Source organism: Oncorhynchus gorbuscha, unplaced genomic scaffold, assembly GCF_021184085.1.
Source record: "Oncorhynchus gorbuscha isolate QuinsamMale2020 ecotype Even-year unplaced genomic scaffold, OgorEven_v1.0 Un_scaffold_5098, whole genome shotgun sequence".
NCBI lineage: Eukaryota > Metazoa > Chordata > Actinopteri > Salmoniformes > Salmonidae > Oncorhynchus > Oncorhynchus gorbuscha.
Window position 1 is genome coordinate 5,192 of NW_025748979.1, and position 21,373 is coordinate 26,564.

Here is a 21,373-nt window from a genome sequence, read left to right on the forward strand (position 1 = left end):
CACAGCTGTAATCAGCCCTCCTGACCTTCCAGCCATCACTCACCTTCCAGCCATCACTCACCTTCCAGCCATCACTCACAGCTGTAATCAGCCATCAACTGTGTTGACCCCAGTAGTCTGACTGTAAACTCCCTGACCTCCTCAGCACTGTGTTGGCCCCAGTAGTCTGACTGTAAACTCCCTGACCTCCTCAGCACTGTGTTGACCCCAGTAGTCTGTAAACGCCATGTCCTTGTGTACTCTGTTCATACCATAACCCCACCATGGGGCCTCTGTTCATACCATAACCCCACCATGGGGCCCTCTGTTCATACCACAACCCCACCATGGGGCCCTCTGTTCATACCACAACCCCACCATGGGGCCCTCTGTCCATACCATAACCCCACCGCCACCATGGGGCCTCTGTCCATACCATAACCCCACCATGGGGCCCTCTGTCCATACCATAACCCCACCATGGGGCCCTCTGTTCATACCATAACCCCACCATGGGGCCCTCTGTTCATACCACAACCCCACCATGGGGCCCTCTGTCCATACCATAACCCCACCATGGGGCCCTCTGTCCATACCACAACCCCACCATGGGGCCCTCTGTCCATACCATAACCCCACCATGGGGCCCTCTGTCCATACCATAACCCCACCATGGGGCCCTCTGTCCATACCATAACCCCACCATGGGGCCCTCTGTCCATACCATAACCCCACCATGGGGCCCTCTGTCCATACCATAACCCCACCATGGGGCCTCTGTCCATACCATAACCCCACCATGGGGCCCTCTGCCCATACCATAACCCCACCATGGGGCCTCTGTCCATACCATAACCCCACCATGGGGCCTCTGTCCATACCATAACCCCACCATGGGGCCCTCTGTCCATACCATAACCCCACCATGGGGCCCTCTGTTCATACCATAACCCCACCATAATATAATAATAATAATAATAATATATAATAATAATAATAATAATATATGCCATTTAGCAGACGCTTTTATCCAAAGCGACTTACAGTCATGTGTGCATACATTCTACGTATGGGTGGTCCCGGGAATCGAACCCACTACCCTGGCGTTACAAGCGCCATGCTCTACCAACTGAGCTACAGAAGGACCATAACCATGGGGCCCTCTGTCCACAACGTCATACACACAGCGTCATACACGTGGTCTATGGTTGAGAGGCTGGTTGGACGTCCTGCCAAATTATCTAAAACGATGTTGGAGGTGGCTTATGGTAGAGAAATTAACATTAAAATCTCTGGCAACAGCTCTGGTGGACATTCCTGCAGTCAGCATGCCATTTGCACGCTCCCTCAAAACTTGAGACATCTGTGGCATTGTGTTGTGTGCCAAAACTGCACATTTTAGAGTGGCCTTTCATTGTCCCCAGCACAAGGTGCACCTGTGTAATCATGATTTTAATCAGCTTCTTGATATGGCACATCTGTCAGGTGGATGGATTATCACGGCAAAGGAGAAATGCTCACTAACAGGGATGTGAAAGGGGCTCCTGAGTGGCGCAGCGGTCTGGGGCGCTGCATCTCGGTGCTAGAGTCATCACCACAGACCCTGGTTCGATTCCAGACTGTATCACAACCGGCCGTGATTGGGAGTCTCATAGGGCAGCGCACAATTGGCCCAGCATCGTTAGGGTTTGACTGGGGTAGGCCGCCATTGTAAATAACATTTTGTTCTTAACTGGCTTGCCTAGTTAAATAAAGGTTTTAAAAAATAAATTAAATTCAACAAAATTGGAGAGAAATAAGGTTTTAATGCGCATGGAACATTTCTGCTATCTTTTATTTCAACTCATGAAACATAAGACCAACACTACATGTAGTTCAGTAGATTTAGTAACTGTGTTAAATGTGCTAAATGTGCTCAGCAGTTGTGCATTTGGTTTGCTAATTTAGTAGCACGTTAGCTATCTAGCTAAATGGTTCCAAAATCAAGCATTCGCTTTGTATTCAGTGCCAGTATTACCGAATGTCCCAGGACCAGCTTAGTGTCTCTGGAGGACCAGCTCTGGAGGACCAGCTTAGTGTCTCTGGAGGACCAGCTTAGTGTCTCTGGAGGACCAGCTTAGTGTCTCTGGAGGACCAGCTTAGTGTCTCTGGAGGACCAGCTTAGTGTCTCTGGAGGACCAGCTTAGTGTCTCTGGAGGACCAGCTTAGTGTCTCTGGAGGACCAGCTTAGTGTCTCTGGAGGACCAGCTTAGTGTCTCTGGAGGACCAGCTTAGTGTCTCTGGAGGACCAGCTTAGTGTCTCTGGAGGACCAGCTTAGTGTCTCTGGAGGACCAGCCGTGTGTCTCTGAAGGTCCAGCCGTGTGTCTCTGGAGGACCAGCTTAGTGTCTCTGGAGGACCAGCTTAGTGTCTCTGGAGGTCCGCCCTAAGGGACTCACAATCACGGCCGGTTATGATACAGCCTGGATTCGAACCAGGGTGTCTGTAGTGACGCCTCAAGCACTGAGATGCAGTGCCTTAGACCGCTGCGCCACTCAGGAGTCCCTGTGGGCCAGGGCTGTGACAGCTGAGTCCCAGGGCTGTGACGGCTGTGTTCCTGTGTGTTTGTGTCTTGGCCTTGTACCTGGTGCTCCCCTGAGGCCCCTCAGGGCCCCTGATGCAGGGTGAACCAGAGTGCACATGCTCATATGTCTCTAAGGAATCTATTGACTTCTCATACGTAGAGTTCTCCAAGATATACAAGGTAGTTTAAGGTTTTTAGGTGATCATGCAGTGTTTTAACCTTAAGTTGACTCTGTTTTGATTTAATTTATTCCCACTGTAAAGCACTTTATATAAAGGTTGATTTATCCCCAGACAGAATAAATATAGTTTCTGTAGGCTTATCAGTGACAGCAGGTGGTGATTGACTGTTCCTGTCTCCTCTCCCTGCTCCAGTGTTCGCCAGCTCAGAGCCTGTCCCAGGATTCCAGGGAGACACTTTACAGCTGGCATTCATCGACCTCCGACAGGTAAGCAGTATACCACTCATCCTACTGTTCCCCTGTCCGTTGACCCTACACGACCTCTGCTACAGCTGACTGTTCCCCTGTCCTGTGACCCTACACGACCTCTGCTACAGCCGACTGTTCCCCTGTCCGTTGACCCTACACGACCTCTGCTACAGCCGACTGTTCCCCTGTCCTGTGACCCTACACAACCTCTCCTACAGCTGACTGTTCCCCTGTCCTGTGACCCTACACGACCTCTCCTACAGCTGACTGTTCCCCTGTCCTGTGACCCTACACGACCTCTCCTACAGCTGACTGTTCCCCTGTCCGTTGACCCTACATGACCTCTGCTACAGCCGACTGTTCCCCTGTCCTGTGACCCCCTACACGACCTCTCCTACAGCTGACTGTTCCCCTGTCCTGTGACCCTACACGACCTCTGCTACAGCCGACTGTTCCCTGTCCTGTGACCCTACACGACCTCTGCTACAGCCGACTGTTCCCTGTCCTGTGACCCAACACAACCTCTCCTCTGTCCCAACACAACCTCTCCTACAGCCGACTGTTCCCCTCCTCTGTCCTCTGACCCAACACAACTCTCCTACAGCCGACTGTTCCCCCTGTCCTGACCCAACACAACCTCCTTCTGACCCAACACAACCCTCCTCTGTCCCAACACAACCTCTCCTACAGCCGACTGTTCCCCTCTCCTCTGACCCAACACAACCTCTCCTCTGCCCAACACAACCTCTCCTACAGCCGACCCAACACAACCTCTCCTCTGTCCCAACACAACCTCTCCTCTGGCCAACTATTCCCCTGTCCTGTGACCCAACACAACCTCTCCTGTGAGCCCAAGCACACTCTCCCCATAGGTCAGGATTAGCCTTACATTACCCTGACTCCAAGTCAATTGTTGTGGATCCATTAAGCCATTACCAGCTCTGCTAACAGCTCTTTCTTACTCTCTTAGTGTTGATGTGACCTGGTTAATCTGGGCCTCAGGTCAGGTCCAGTTATGGGTCAGGTTAGGTCTGGTGTTAGGTCTGGTGTTAGGTCTGGTGTTAGGTCTGGGGTTAGGTCTGGTGTTAGGTCTGGTGTTAGGTCTGGTGTTAGGTCTGGTGTTAGGTCTGGTGTTAGGTCAACACAGGTCTGGTGTTAGGTCTGGCCCAACACTGGTGTTAGGTCTGGTGTTAGGTCTGGTCTGGTGTTAGGTCTGGTGTTAGGGTCTGGGGGTTAGGTCTGGGGTTAGGTCTGGTGTTAGGTCTGGTGTTAGGTCTGGTGTTAGGTCTGGTCTGGTGTTAGGTCTGGTGTTAGGTCTGGTGTTAGGTCTGTGTTAGGTCTGGTCTGGTGTTAGGTCTGGTGTTAGGTCTGGTCTGGTGTTAGGTCTGGTGTTAGGTCTGGTCTGGTGTTAGGTCTGGTGTTAGGTCTGGTGTTAGGTCTGGTCTGGTGTTAGGTCTGGTGTTAGGTCCAGGTCTGGTGTTAGGTCTGGTGTCAGGTCTGGTGTTAGGGTCTAGGTCTAGTGTTGATGTGACCTGGTGTTAGGTCTGGGCCTCAGGTCTGGTGTTAGGTCCAGGTCTGGGTCAGGTTAGGTCTGGTGTTAGGTCTGGTGTTAGGTCTGGTGTTAGGTCTGGTGTTAGGTCTGGTGTTAGGTCTGGTGTTAGGTCTGGGGTTAGGTCTGGTGTTAGGTCTGGTGTTAGGTCTGGTGTTAGGTCTGGTCTGGTGTTAGGTCTGGTGTTAGGTCTGGTGTTAGGTCTGGTGTTAGGTCTGGTGTTAGGTCTGGTGTCAGGTCTGGTTTAGGTCTGTGTCAGGTCTGGTCTGTTATGTCTGGTGTTAGGTCTGCTTGTGTTAGGTCTAGTGTTAGGTCTGGTGTTAGGTCTGGTGTTAGGTCTGGTGTTAGTTTGTCTGGTGTTAGGTCTGGTGTTGGTCTGGTGTTAGGTCTGGGGTTGAAGAGAGATTTATGTGTCACTCTCCTGTAGCTACCATACTCATAAAGCTCCGGTGCTTGTTTCCACTTTGCTTATTCATATAAATCCACAAGTCTTCTATGATCACTATTAGTTTGTCATATCTTACCGTCTGCAAACATTTGGTTTGTCTGAGCAAGTTGTGGCTGAAATCAATTGTGGATCACTCACTACTCATAAAGCACCCTGAGATCACTCACTACTCATAAAGGACCCTGGGATCACTAACTACTCATAAAGCACCCTGGGATCACTCACTACTCATAAAGCACCCTGGGATCACTCACTACTCATAAAGCACCCTAGGATCACTCACTACTCATAAAGGACCCTAGGATCACTCACTACTCATAAAGGACCCTGGGATCACTCACTACTCATAAAGCACCCTGGGATCACTCACTACTCATAAAGCACCCTGGGATCACTCACTACTCATAAAGCACCCTAGGATCACTCACTACTCATAAAGCACCCTAGGATCACTCACTACTCATAAAGCACCCTGGGATCACTCACTACTCATAAAGCACCCTGGGATCACTCACTACTCATAAAGCACCCTAGGATCACTCACTACTCATAAAGCACCCTAGGATCACTCACTACTCATAAAGCACCCTGAGATCACTCACTACTCATAAAGCACCCTGGGATCACTCACTACTCATAAAGCACCCTGGGATCACTCACTACTCATTTAAACACCCTGGGATCACTCACTACTCATAAAGCACCCTGGGATCACTCACTACTCATAAAGCACCCTGGGATCACTCACTACTCATAAAGCACCCTGGGATCACTCACTACTCATAAAGCACCCTGGGATCACTCACTACTCATAAAGCACCCTGGGATCACTCACTACTCATAAAGCACCCTGGGATCACTACTCACTACTCATAAAGCACCCTAGGATCACTCACTACTCATAAAGCACCCTGGGATCACTCACTACTCATAAAGCACCCTGGGATCACTCACTACTCATAAAGCACCCTGGGATCACTCACTACTCATAAAGCACCCTGGGATCACTCACTACTCATTTAAACACCCTGGGATCACTCACTACTCATAAAGCACCCTGGGATCACTCACTACTCATAAAGCACCCTGGGATCACTACTCATAAAGCACCCTGGGATCACTCACTACTCATCTTCCACCCTGGGATCATCACTACTCATAAAGCACCCTGGGATCACTCACTACCATAAAGCACCCTGAGATCACTACTCACTACTCATAAAGCACCCTAGGATCACTCACTACTCATAAAGCACCCTGGGATCACTCACTACTCATAAAGCACCCTGGTCTCACTACCATAAAGCACCCTGGGATCACTCACTGGTCTGTTACCATAGGAGCCTATCACTCTGTTACTCATAAAGCACACTGGGGTCACTCACTGTTAAAAATATTGTGATATATTTTGTCCATATCTCCCCGTCTGTTCCACTCACTGAAGGCCCATTAGTAAAAGCCTATCACATTGGTCTATTACCATAGGAGCATATCACATTGGTCTATGCGTACCATAGGAGCCTATCACATTGGCCTGTTACCAGGACCTCCATAGGTCTGGTCTGTTCTATAGATAGACCAGATCTGTGGTGCATTGGTCTGTTACCATAGAGCATATCACATTGGTCCATACTATAGGACCTCATATCACATTGGTCTATTACTATAGGACCTCCTGTATCAGACCAGATCTGGTGCTATTACCATAGGACCTCCCTGTATCCAGGACAGATCTGGCGTCCTAGAGACCTCCTGTATAGGAGACTATCTTCTCTAGAGACCTCCTGTATCCAGGACAGATGGTGGCTCTCCTGAGACCTCCTGTATCAGACCAGATCTGGTGCTTCTCTAGAGACCTCCTGTATCAGGACAGATCTGGTGCGTCTCTAGAGACCTCCTGTATCAGACCAGATCTGGTGCGTCTATAGAGACCTCCTGTATCAGACCCAGATCTGGTGCTTCTGTGAAACCTCCTGTATCAGGACAGATCTGGTGCGTCTGTAGAGACCTCCTGTATCAGGACAGATCTGGTGCGTCCCTAGAGACCTCCTGTATCCAGGACAGATCTGGTGCGTCTCTAGAGACCTCCTGTATCAGGACAGGTCTGGTGCGTCTCTAGGAACCTCCTGTATCAGGACAGGTCTGTCTTTAGGCCTGGGAGGGGTTGACCTCAGATGAAGAGACATCCCAACGTCTCTCTACTTACTAATTACTGCGGGGCTCTATTGGCTGCCTGCTAAAGTTTGGTGTTTTAAATATGAAAAATCTAAAAGGTTAGTGAGGTGTCGGAGTCCGAAAGAAGAATCCTCAAGGCCTGGTGACCTGTGGTGACCTGGAAGTTGAACCCTAATGCATAGTGCATGTTACCGTTTATTCATTAACCAGGCAGGCATCATTCCACAAGATCCTTGGATACAGTGAAGATGAGACCCTGCAATCAGAAACACTTGTCTCTCAATATTCATTCTACCGCGCTCCACACTCTCGTGCTCAGAGTTCATTCTCAGACCACGTTCTCTTGAGTACGTTCTTGTGAGGATGAGAGTGTGGAGAACACATAACACCTTAAATTAGATTAGCACTCCCCTACTGTATTACCTCACACTCCCCTACTGTATTACCTCAGCACTCCCTCTACTGTATTACCTCACACTCCCCTACTGTATTACCTCACACTCCCCTACTGTATTACCTCAGCACTCCTCTACTGTATTACTCACACTCCCCTACTGTATTACCTCACACTCCCTCTACTGTATTACCTCAGCACTCCCTCTACTGTATTACCTCACACTCCCCTACTGTATTACCTCACACTCCCCTACTGTATTACCTCACACTCCCCTACTGTATTACCTCACACTCCCCTACTGTATTACCTCACACTACCCCTACTGTATTACCTCACGCTGAGCAGCACTCCCTCTACTGTATTACCTCACACTCCCCTACTGTATTACCTCACACTGAGCAGCACTCCCCCTACTGTATTACCTCACACTCCCTCTACTGTATTACCTCACACTCCCTCTACTGTATTACCTCACACTCCCTACTGTATTACCTCACACTCCCCTACTGTATTACCTCACACTCCCCTACTGTATTACCTCACACTCCCCTACTGTATTACCTCACACTCCCCTACTGTATTACCTCACACTCCCCTACTGTATTACCTCACGCTGAGCAGCACTCCCCTACTGTATTACCTCACACTCCCCTACTGTATTACCTCACACCCCATACTGTATTACCTCAACTCCCCTACTGTATTACCTCACACTACCCCTACTGTATTACCTCACGCTGAGCAGCACTCCCCTACTGTATTACCTCACACTCCCTCTACTGTATTACCTCACACTACCCCTACTGTATTACCTCACACTCTCCCTACTGTATTACCTCACACTCCCCCTACTGTATTACCTCACGCTGAGCAGCACTCCCCTACTGTATTACCTCACGCTGAGCAGCACTCCCCTACTGTATTACCTCACGCTGAGCAGCACTCCCCCTACTGTATTACCTCACGCTGAGCAGCACTCCCCCTACTGTATTACCTCAGCACTCCCCTACTGTATTACCTCACACTGAGCAGCACTCCCCTACTGTATTACCTCACACTCCCCCTACTGTATTACCTCACACTCCCCCTACTGTATTACCTCACGCTGAGCAGCACTCCCCTACTGTATTACCTCACACTCCCCTACTGTATTACCTCACACTCCCCTACTGTATTACCTCAGCACTCCCCCTACTGTATTACCTCAGCACTCCCCTACTGTATTACCTCACACTGAGCAGCACTCCCCCTACTGTGTTACCTCCGCTGAGCAGCACTCCCCTACTGTGTTACCTCACGCTGAGCACTCCCCTACTGTATTACCTCACACTGAGCAGCACTCCCCCTACTGTATTACCTCAGCACTCCCCCTACTGTATTACCTCCGTGAGCAGCACTCCCCCTACTGTATTACCTCAGCACTCCCCCTACTGTATTACCTCCCACACCCCCCCTACTGTATTACCTCACACTACCCCTACTGTATTACCTCAGCAAGCAGCACTCCCTCTATTTTTACTTCAAAATTATCAGCTAGATATGTGAATCGTAATAATCTAGCTAGCAAAGCTAGTTAAACATGTAAAAATGACCTTATGCAAGGTAGATGTACATTTTTCGTGGTTAGCTAGCTAAGCTAACTGACAATTCTTTTTGTATATCTGACTAGCTAACAGTAGTAGCTAGTCAGTTAACTATTGACTTATTAATGGAGTTTGTGATTTACGATACGTAGGCGGATATTGATCCAAATAATGTATTTTATTAACCTATCAAAGATAAAATATTGTAGTCAAGCAATATATATGACATGTGAATAGGCAACATTTCATTCCAGTCGGACTGTGTTTTCTCTCCGTCAGCTCAAATGATGTCCTCCATTGATTTCAAGAAATGTCTGGTCAATATTCCTTTGACGCTTGACATTACTGCATGGTTCAAAATATGTACAAACTGAGTACGCACTGTTTCTCACACACCACATGTGCTCTTTCTCGTGTCTCTCTCTCTCTCCGGGATTAGTACCAGGTTTTCCTCAGCTGTGCTCCCTGTGAGGAAAGTGTTTCAGAGTTAGTACCAGGTTTTACCTCCAGCTGTGCTCCCTGTGAGGAAAGTGTTTCCAGGGGATTAGTACCAGGTTTTCCTCAGCTGTGCTCCCTGTGAAGGAAAGTGTTTCCAGGGGATTAGTACCAGGTTGCACCCCTCAGCTGTGCTCCCTGTGGGAAAGTGTTTCCAGGGGATTAGTACCAGGTTTTCCTCAGCTGTGCTCCCTGTGAGGGAAAGTGTTTCCAGGGGATTAGTACCAGGTTTTCCTCAGCTGTGCTCCTGTGGGAGAAAGTGTTTCCAGGGGATTAGTACCAGGTTTTCCTCAACTGTGCTCCCTGTGGGGAAAGTGTTTCAGGGATTAGTACCAGGTTTTCCTCAGCTGTGCTCCCTGTGGGGGAAAGTGTTTCCAGGGGATTAGTACCAGGTTTTCCTCAGCTGTGCTCCCTGTGGGGGAAAGTGTTTCCAGGGATTAGTACCAGGTTTTCCTCAGCTGTGCTCCCTGTGGGGAAAGTGTTTCCAGGGGATTAGTACCAGGTTTTCCTCAGCTGTGCTCCCTGTGGGGAAAGTGTTTCCAGGGGATTAGTACCAGGTTTTTTCTCAGCTGTGCTCCCTGTGGGGAAGTGTTTCCAGGGGATTGGTACCAGGTTTTCCTCAGCTGTGCTCCCTGTGGGGAAAGTGTTTCAGAGGGGTCGTACCAAGTTGAATAACTCGTGGCTGGCTGAGAGTCAGAGCAGAGAACCTCTCCAGACAGTCCTGTCATATAACATAACTCGCAGCTAACAGGCCTCAGCAGCAGGTACCGACCTGAGGACATACACAGGGCTTCAGGACAGCAGAACAGCAGGTACAGACCTGAGGACATACTGGGGCTTCAGGACAGCAGAACAGCAGGTACAGACCTGAGGACATACTGGGGCTTCAGGACAGCAGAACAGCAGGTACAGACCTGAGGACATACTGCCCAGGGCTTCAACAGAACAGCATGACCTGAGGACATACTGGGGCTTCAGGACACAGACCTGAAGGACATACTGGGGGCTTCAGGACAGCAGAACAGCAGGTACAGACCTGAGGACATACTGGGGCTTCAGAACCAGGTACAGACCTGAGGACATACTGGGGCTTCAGGACAGCAGAACAGCAGGTACAGACCTGAGGACATACTGGGGCTTCAGGACAGTAGGTACAGACCTGAGGACATACTGGGGCTTCAGGACAGCAGGTACAGACCTGAGGACATACTGGGGCTTCAGGACAGCAGAACAGCAGGTACAGACCTGAGGACATACTGGGGCTTCAGGACAGCAGAACAGCAGGTACAGACCTGAGGACATACTGGGGCTTCAGGACAGGACAGCAGGTACAGACCTGAGGACATACTGGGGCTTCAGGACAGCAGAACAGCAGGTACAGACCTGATGACATACTGGGGCTTCAGGACAGCAGAACAGCAGGTACAGACCTGAGGACATACTGGGGCTCCAGAACAGCAGGTACAGACCTGAGGACATGCTGGGGCTTCAGAAATCAGCAGGTACAGACCTGAGGACATGCTGGGGCTTCAGGACAGCAGGTCAGCAGGTACAGACCTGAGGACATACTGGGGCTTCAGGACAGTAGGTACAGACCTGAGGAAACTGGGGCTTCAGGACACCAAAACAGACATGGGGCTTCCAGGCTAACTGAGATCCTTCCATTCAGACCTGAGGACATACTGGGGCTTCAGGGAGGGAGACCTGAGGACATACTGGGGATCAGTTTGGGATACTGGGGCTTCAGGACAGTTCTACAGACCTGCTGACATTGGGGTCAGGGAGGAGACCTGAGGACATACTGGGCTCCAGATCAGTTCACAGACCTGAGGACATGCCTTCCATTCTACCCTGCTTTGATTGGGTCAGGGAGGGGAGAAGAGAACCAAAACAGACATGCAGTTTGAGATCCTTCCATTCTACCCTGCTGATTGGGTCAGGGAGGGAGAAGAGAACTGGGGATCAGTTTGGGATCCTTCCATTCTACCCTCTGATTGGGCAGGAGTGGTCCATTCTACTCTGATGGAGCAGAACAGGAGTGGTCCATTCTACTCTGATGGAGCAGAACGGAGTGGTCCATTCTACTCTGATAGAGCAGAACAGGTGGTCCATTCTACTCTGATGGGGCAGGGTGGTCCATTCTACTCTGATGGAGCAGAACAGGAGTGGTCCATTCTACTCTGATGGAGCAGAACAGGAGTGGTCCATTCTACTCTGATAGAGCAGAACAGGAGTGGTCCATTCTACTCTGATGGGAACAGGAGTGGTCCATTCTACTCTGATGGGAACAGGAGTGGTCCATTCTACTCTGATGAGAACAGAACAGGAGTGGTCCATTCTACTCTGATGGAGCAGAACAGGAGTGGTCCATTCTACTCTGATGGGAACAGGAGTGGTCCATTCTACTCTGATGGAGCAGAACAGGAGGGGTCCATTCTACTCTGATGGAGCAGAACAGGAGGGGTCCATTCTACTCTGATGGAGCAGAACAGGAGTGGTCCATTCTACTCTGATGGGAACAGGAGTGGTCCATTCTACTCTGATGGGAACAGGAGTGGTCCATTCTACTCTGATGGGAACAGGAGTGGTCCATTCTACTCTGATGGGAACAGAACAGGAGTGGTCCATTCTACTCTGATGGAGCAGAACAGGAGTGGTCCATTCTACTCTGATGGGAGCAGAACAGGAGTGGTCCATTCTACTCTGATGGAGCAGAACAGGAGTGGTCCATTCTACTCTGATGGAGCAGAACAGGAGTGGTCCATTCTACTCTGATGGAGCAGAACAGGAGTGGTCCATTCTACTCTGATGGGAACAGAACAGGAGTGGTCCATTCTACTCTGATGGAGCAGAACAGGAGTGGTCCATTCTACTCTGATGGAGCAGAACAGGAGTGGTCCATTCTACTCTGATGGGAACAGAACAGGAGTGGTCCATTCTACTCTGATGGGAACAGGAGGGGTCCATTCTACTCTGATGGGAACAGGAGTGGTCCATTCTACTCTGATGGAGCAGAACAGGAGGGGTCCATTCTACTCTGATGGGAACAGGAGGGGTCCATTCTACTCTGATGGGAACAGGAGGGGTCCATTCTACTCTGATGGGAACAGGAGGGGTCCATTCTACTCTGATGGGAACAGAACAGGAGTGGTCCATTCTACTCTGATGGGAACAGAACAGGAGTGGTCCATTCTACTCTGATGGAGCAGAACAGGAGTGGTCCATTCTACTCTGATGGAGCAGAACAGGAGTGGTCCATTCTACTCTGATGGAGCAGAACAGGAGGGGTCCATTCTACTCTGATGAGAACAGAACAGGAGGGGTCCATTCTACTCTGATGGAGCAGAACAGGAGTGGTCCATTCTACTCTGATGAGAACAGAACAGGAGTGGTCCATTCTACTCTGATGGGAACAGGAGGGGTCCATTCTACTCTGATAGAGCAGAACAGGAGTGGTCCATTCTACTCTGATAGAGCAGAACAGGAGTGGTCCATTCTACTCTGATGGAGCAGAACAGGAGTGGTCCATTCTACTCTGATGGAGCAGAACAGGAGGGGTCCATTCTACTCTGATGGGAACAGGAGGGGTCCATTCTACTCTGATGGGAACAGGAGTGGTCCATTCTACTCTGATGGGAACAGGAGTGGTCCATTCTACTCTGATGAGAACAGAACAGGAGTGGTCCATTCTACTCTGATGGGAACAGGAGGGGTCCATTCTACTCTGATAGAGCAGAACAGGAGTGGTCCATTCTACTCTGATGGAGCAGAACAGGAGTGGTCCATTCTACTCTGATGGAGCAGAACAGGAGTGGTCCATTCTACTCTGATGGGAACAGGAGTGGTCCATTCTACTCTGATGGGAACAGGAGTGGTCCATTCTACTCTGATGGGAACAGGACAGGAGTGGTCCATTCTACTCTGATGGAGCAGAACAGGAGTGGTCCATTCTACTCTGATGAGAACAGAACAGGAGTGGTCCATTCTACTCTGATGGGAACAGGAGGGGTCCATTCTACTCTGATGAGAACAGAACAGGAGTGGTCCATTCTACTCTGATGGAGCAGAACAGGAGTGGTCCATTCTACTCTGATGGAGCAGAACAGGAGTGGTCCATTCTACTCTGATGGGAACAGGAGTGGTCCATTCTACTCTGATGGGAACAGGACAGGAGTGGTCCATTCTACTCTGATGAGAACAGGACAGGAGTGGTCCATTCTACTCTGATGGGAACAGGACAGGAGTGGTCCATTCTACTCTGATGGGAGCAGAACAGGAGGGGTCCATTCTACTCTGATGGAGCAGAACAGGAGGGGTCCATTCTACTCTGATGGGAACAGAACAGGAGTGGTCCATTCTACTCTGATGGGAACAGAACAGGAGTGGTCCATTCTACTCTGATAGAGCAGAACAGGAGTGGTCCATTCTACTCTGATGGAGCAGAACAGGAGGGGTCCATTCTACTCTGATGGGAACAGGAGGGGTCCATTCTACTCTGATGGGAACAGGAGGGGTCCATTCTACTCTGATAGAGCAGAACAGGAGTGGTCCATTCTACTCTGATGGAGCAGAACAGGAGTGGTCCATTCTACTCTGATAGAGCAGAACAGGAGTGGTCCATTCTACTCTGATGGAGCAGAACAGGAGGGGTCCATTCTACTCTGATGGGAACAGGAGGGGTCCATTCTACTCTGATGGAGCAGAACAGGAGGGGTCCATTCTACTCTGATGGGAACAGGAGGGGTCCATTCTACTCTGATGGAGCAGAACAGGAGTGGTCCATTCTACTCTGATAGAGCAGAACAGGAGTGGTCCATTCTACTCTGATGGAGCAGAACAGGAGGGGTCCATTCTACTCTGATGGGAACAGGAGGGGTCCATTCTACTCTGATGGGAACAGGAGGGGTCCATTCTACTCTGATGGGAACAGGAGTGGTCCATTCTACTCTGATGGGAACAGGAGGGGTCCATTCTACTCTGATGGAGCAGAACAGGAGTGGTCCATTCTACTCTGATGGAGCAGAACAGGAGTGGTCCATATCTCTGAATAGCACCTCCCTACCCAGAACCCTCCAATCAGACCCTCCTAGTAGGTGTGAATGGTAGTGGTAAGCCTCTGGCTCTATAGACCCCTTCATAAAGACCACCCAGCAGCTTCCCAGTCCCCTGCCATCAGCATACACGGAGAGGGGCTTTCGGTCTTCACAGCATCAGTCTGTCTCCCAGCTCCTCTTCCTGTGAATGAGAGGTACTGGGTGGTGCAGAAGCCATGAAGTCACTTTATACGGTACTGCCTGACAGGGCTAGTGTTACTGGGGTAACCCCAACCCTAATCTCCTCTGTTAGGTAACGTTTACTTTCTCCTGCTACTCACGTTGTGAAGTGCTGCGGCTCCTAAAAGTGATTCAACGCAGCAGCAGCCATCACCGCTCCCTCTAGCCCTTAACTACAAACTGGGGGTCTGTTGACTGAGAACACACTCACATAGCCCTTAACTACAAACTGGGGGTCTGTTGACTGAGAACACCTCCCCTCTAGCCCTTAACTACAAACTGGGGTCTGTTGAATGAGAACACACTCCCTCCTAGCCCTTAACTACAAACTGAGGTCTGTTGACTGAGAACACACTCCCTCTAGCCCTTAATGCCCCAGGTCTGTTGACTGAGAACACCTCCCTCTAGCCCTTAATGCCCCAGGTCTGTTGACTGAGAACACACTCCCTCTAGCCCTTAATGCCCCAGGTCTGTTGACTGAGAACACCACTCCCTCTAGCCCTTAACTACAAACTGGGGGTCTGTTGACTGAGAACACACACTCCCTCTAGCCCTTAATGCCCCAGGTCTGTTGACTGAGAACACACTCCCCTCAGCCCTTAATGCCCCAGGTCTGTTGACTGAGAACACAGCCCTTAATGCCCCAGGTCTGTTGACTAGCCCTTAATAGTCCCCAGGTCTGTTGACTGAGAACACACTCCCTCTAGCCCTTAATGCCCCAGGTCTGTTGACTGAGAACACACTCCCTCTAGCCCTTAATGCCCCAGGTCTGTTGACTGAGAACACACTCCCTCCCTTAGTCCCCCAGGTCTGTTGACTGAGAACACACTCCCTCTAGCCCTTAATGCCCCAGGTCTGTTGACTGAGAACACACTCCCTCTAGCCCTTAATGCCCCAGGTCTGTTGACTGAGAACACACTCCCTCTAGCCCTTAATGCCCCAGGTCTGTTGACTGAGAACACACTCCCTCTAGCCCTTAGTCCCCCAGGTCTGTTGACTGAGAACACACTCCCTTAATCCCCGAGGTCTGTTGACTGAGAACACACTCCCTTAATCCCTGAGGTCTGTTGATTGAGAACACACTCCCTTAGTCCCCCAGGTTGCAAGATCATATCCCCAAGCTGACAAGGTAAAAATCTGTCGTTCTGCCCTGATATTTATTTAGACCAGAGGAAAGAGTCCCTCCTCATGGCCCTCCAACACCATCTGGTCTCCCATTCAGGGACCGACCAGGACCGACCCTGCTTAGCTTCAGAGGCCAGAGTCCCTCCTACTGTCCCCCCAACATCACTTCCAGCAGCATCTGGTCTCCCGTCCAGGGACCGACCAGGACCGACCCTGCTTAGCTTCAGAGACCAGAGTCCCTCCTACTGTCCCTCCAACACCACTTCCAGCAGCATCTGGTCTCCCATCCAGGGACCGACCAGGACCGACCCTGCTTAGCTTCAGAGGACCGCCAGCAGTGGTATGCAGGGTGATATACTGCTGTCTTGTCCCTCACTAACTCCCAGAATATTGTCCTCTCTGTGTGTTGATTCAGCTGCTGGACCTGTTCATGGTGTGGGACTGGTCTACGTACCTGGCTGACTACGGACAGCCCACCTCCAAGTACCTTCGGGTCAACCCCTCCACTGCACTAGCACTTTTGGAAAAGTGAGTACTGCCGATTCTACTGTCTCTACTCAATGTGGTCAGTTTGTAGTTCTACTGTCTCAATGTGGTCAGTTTGTAGTTCTACTGTCTCTACTCAATGTGGTCAGTTTGTAGTTCTACTGTCTCAATGTGGTCAGTTTGTAGTTCTACTGTCTCTACTCAATGTGGTCAGTTTGTAGTTCTACTGTCTCAATGTGGTCAGTTTGTAGTTCTACTGTCTCTACTCAATGTGGTCAGTTTGTAGTTCTACTGTCTCAATGTGGTCAGTTTGTAGTTCTACTGTCTCTACTCAATGTGGTCAGTTTGTAGTTCTACTGTCTCTACTCAATGTGTAGTCAGTGTGTAGTTCTACTGTCTCTACTCAATGTGGTCAGTTTGTAGTTCTACTGTCTCTACTCAATGTGGTCAGTTTGTAGTTCTACTGTCTCTACTCAATGTGGTCATTTTGTAGTTCTACTGTCTCTACTCAATGTGTAGTCAGTTTGTAGTTCTACTGTCTCAATGTGTAGTCAGTTTGTAGTTCTACTGTCTCAATGTGTAGTCAGTTTGTAGTTCTACTGTCTCAATGTGTAGTCAGTGTGTAGTTCTACTGTCTCTACTCAATGTGTAGTCAGTTTGTAGTTCTACTGTCTCTACTCAATGTGTAGTCAGTGTGTAGTTCTACTGTCTCAATGTGTAGTCAGTTTGTAGTTCTACTGTCTCTACTCAATGTAGTCAGTGTGTAGTTCTACTGTCTCAATGTGTAGTCAGTTTGTAGTTCTACTGTCTCAATGTGTAGTCAGTGTGTAGTTCTACTGTCTCAATGTGTAGTCAGTGTGTAGTTCTACTGTCTCAATGTGTAGTCAGTTTGTAGTTCTACTGTCTCAGTGTGTAGTCAGTGTGTAGTTCTACTGTCTCTACTCAATGTGTAGTCAGTGTGTAGTTCTACTGTCTCAATGTGTAGTCAGTTTGTAGTTCTACTGTCTCAATGTGTAGTCAGTGTGTAGTTCTACTGTCTCAATGTGTAGTCAGTTTGTAGTTCTACTGTCTCTACTCAATGTAGTCAGTGTGTAGTTCTACTGTCTCAATGTGTAGTCAGTTTGTAGTTCTACTGTCTCAATGTGTAGTCAGTGTGTAGTTCTACTGTCTCAATGTGTAGTCAGTGTGTAGTTCTACTGTCTCAATGTGTAGTCAGTTTGTAGTTCTACTGTCTCAGTGTGTAGTCAGTGTGTAGTTCTACTGTCTCTACTCAATGTGTAGTCAGTGTAGTAGTTCTACTGTCTCAATGTGTAGTCAGGTTGTAGTTCTACTGTCTCTACTCAATGTGTAGTCAGTTTGTAGTTCTACTGTCTCAGTGTGTAGTCAGTTTGTAGTTCTACTGTCTCAATGTGTAGTCAGTGTGTAGTTCTACTGTCTCAATGTGTAGTCAGTTTGTAGGTTCTACTGTCTCAGTGTGTAGTCAGTGTGTAGTTCTACTGCCAATGTGTAGTCAGTTTGTAGTTCTACTGTCTCAAATGTGTAGTCAGTGTGTAGTTCTACTGTCTCAATGTGTAGTCAGTTTGTAGTTCTACTGTCTCAGTGTGTCAGTCAGTTTGTAGTTCTACTGTCTCAATGTGTAGTCAGTGTGTAGTTCTACTGTCTCTACTCAATGTGTAGTCAGTTTGTAGTTCTACTGTCTCAATGTGTAGTCAGTGTAGTTCTATCTGTCTCTGCTCAATGTGTAGTCAGTGTAGTTCTACTGTCTCCACTCAATATGTAGTCAGTTTGAGTTACATTACATTTACATTTAAGTCATTTAGCAGACGCTCTTATCAGAGCGACTTACAAATTGGTGCATTCACCTTATGACATCCAGTGGAACAGTCACTTTACAAATAGTGCATCTAAATCTTAAAGGAGGGGTGAGGAGGGATTACTTATCCTATCTAGGTATTCCTTAAGAGGGTGGGTTCAGGTGTCTCCGGAAGGTGAGTGATTGACTCCGCTGTCCTAGTTCTACTGTCTCTAAATGTGTGGTCAGTGTGTAGTTCTACTGTCTCTACTCAATGTGTAGTCAGTGTGTAGTTCTACTGTCTCAATGTGTAGTCAGTGTGTAGTTCTACTGTCTCTACTCAATGTGTAGTCAGTTTGTAGTTCTACTGTCTCAATGTGTAGTCAGTGTGTAGTTCTACTGTCTCAATGTGTAGTCAGTTTGTAGTTCTACTGTCTCAATGTGAGGAGTCAGTGTGTAGTTCTACTGTCTCAATGTGTAGTCAGTGTGTAGTTCTACTGTCTCAATGTGTGGTCAGTGTGTAGTTCTACTGTCTCAATGTGTAGTCAGTGTGTAGTTCTACTGTCTCAATGTGTAAGTCAGTGTGTAGTTCTACTGTCTCTACCAAGTAACTCTTGATCAGTGTGTAGTTCTACTGTCTCAATGTGTAGTCAGTTTGTAGTTCTACTGTCTCAATGTGTGATCAGTTTGTAGTTCTACTGTCTCAGTGTGTAGATCCAGTTGTAAGTTCTACTGTCTCAATGTGTAGTCAGTTTGTAGTTCCTGTCTCAATGTGTAGTCAGTGTGTAGTTCTACTGTCTCAATGTGTAGTCAGTGTGTAGTTCTACTGTCTTAATGTGTAGTCAGTGTGTAGTTCTACTGTCTCAATGTGCCAGTCAGTTTGTAGTTCTACTGTCTCAATGTGTAGTCGAGTCTGTAGTTCTACTGTCTCTACTCAATGTGTAGTCAGTGTTAGTTCTGTCTCTACTCAATGTGTAGTCAGTGTGTAGTTCTGCTGTCTCTACTCAATGTGTAGTCAGTGTGTGTAGTTCTGTCTCAATCTCTAGTCAGTGTGTAGTTCTACTGTCTCAATGTGTAGTCAGTGCGTAGTTCTACTGTCTCTACTCAATGTGTAGTCAGTGTGTAGTTCTACTGTCTCAATGTGTAGTCAGTGTGTAGTTCTACTGTCTCAATGTGTAGTCAGTGTGTAGTTCTACTGTCTCTAGTTCTGTCTCAATGTTTGTAGTCAGTTTGTAGTTCTACTGTCTCAATGTGTAGTCAGTTTTGTGTTCTAGTTCTACTAGTTCTACTCTCAATGTGTAGTCAGTGTGTAGTTCTACTGTCTCAATGTGTAGTCAGTTTGTAGTTCTACTGTCTCAATGTGTAGTCAGTTTGTAGTTCTGTCTCAATGTGTAGTCAGTTTGTGAGTTCTACTGTCTCAATGTGTAGTCAGTTTGTAGTTCTACTGTCTCAATGTGTAGTCAGTGTGTAGTTCTACTGTCTCAATGTGTAGTCAGTTTGTAGTTCTACTGTCTCAATGTGTAGTCAGTTTGTAGTTCTACTGTCTCAATGTGTAGTCAGTTTGTAGTTCTACTGTCTCAATGTGTAGTCAGTTTGTTGTTCTACTGTCTCAATGTGTAGTCAGTTTGTAGTTCTACTGTCTCTACTCAATGTGTAGTCAGTTTGTAGTTTTTATGTTATTTATTCTAACCCTTAGACTCCTCTTAGTCTGTATCTGTAATCTACATATCTACATATTCACTACTAGACCTCTTAGTCTGTATCTGTAATCTACATATTCACTACTAGACCTCTTAGTCTGTATCTGTTATCTACATATTCACTACTAGACCTCTTAGTCTGTATCTGCTATCTACATATTCACTTTCTTTTTCTCTTGTCTACTTGATCTTTGATCCTCTACCATGCAGAGTCTACAGGGGGTATGTTACACATTTTGACTTATTTGTTTCTTCCCATAGTCTGGTGTCCATTGAAAGTAATTAAGTAATTACCGTGTAGGTTAGTCATTAACACCGTATGGGTTAGGGTCATTAACACCGTATGGGTTAGGGTCATTAACACTGTATGGGTTAGGTCTAACACCGTATGAGTTAGGGTCATTAACACCGTATGGGTTAGGGTCATTAACACCGTATGGGTCAAGGGTCATTAACACCGTATGGGTTAGGGTCATTACACCGTATGGGTTAGGGTCATTTACACCGTATGGGTCAAGGGTCATTAACACCGTATGGGTTAGGGTCATTTACACCGTATGGGTCAGGGTCATTTACACCGTATGGGTTAGGGTCATTAACACCGTATGGGTTAGGGTCATTAACACCGTATGGGTTAGGGTCATTAACACCGTGGGTGGGTTTATGGGTTAGGGCTAACACCGTATGGGTTAGGGTCATTAACACCGTATGGGTTAGGGGTCATTAACACCGTATGGGTTAGGGTCATTAACACCGTATGGGGCCAAGGGTCATTTACACCGTATGGGTCAAGGGGTCATTTACACCGTATGGGTTGGTCATTAACACCGTATGGGTTAGGGTCATTAACACCGTGTGGGTTAGGGTCATTTACACCGTGTGGGTCAAGGTCATTTACACCGTATGGGTTAGGTCATTAACACCGTATGGGTTAGGGTCATTAACACCGTATGGGTTAGGGTCATTACACCGTATGGGTTAGGGTCATTAACACCGTATGGGTTAGGGTCATTAACACCGTATGGGGTTAGGGTCATTAACACCGTATGGGTTAGGGTCATTTACACCGTATGGAGTTAGGGTCATTAACACCGTATGGTCCTTTACACCGTATGGGTTAGGGTCATTAACACCGTATGGGTTAGGGTCATTAACACCGTATGGGTTAGGGTCATTAACACCGTATGGGTTAGGGTCATTAACACCGTATGGGTTAGGGTCATTAACACCGTATGGGTTAGGGTCATTACCGTATGGGTTAGGTCATTTACACCGAGTGGGTTAAGGGTCATTAACACCGTATGGGTTAGGGTCATTTACACCGTGTGGGTTAGGGTCATTTACACCGTATGGGTTAAGGGTCATTAACACCGTATGGG

General features: G+C 48.2%; 1 long non-coding RNA gene across 1 annotated transcript; it reads left to right on the top strand.

Annotated features, from left to right (window-relative positions):
- The first annotated feature begins 2,895 nt into the window (after window positions 1-2,895).
- Window positions 2,896-20,216, top strand: LOC124028949. The gene is made up of 3 exons (XR_006837690.1): window positions 2,896-2,989; window positions 16,432-16,544; window positions 20,205-20,216. It is a non-coding gene; the product is annotated as an uncharacterized LOC124028949 (long non-coding RNA).
- The last annotated feature ends 1,157 nt before the right edge of the window (window positions 20,217-21,373 follow it).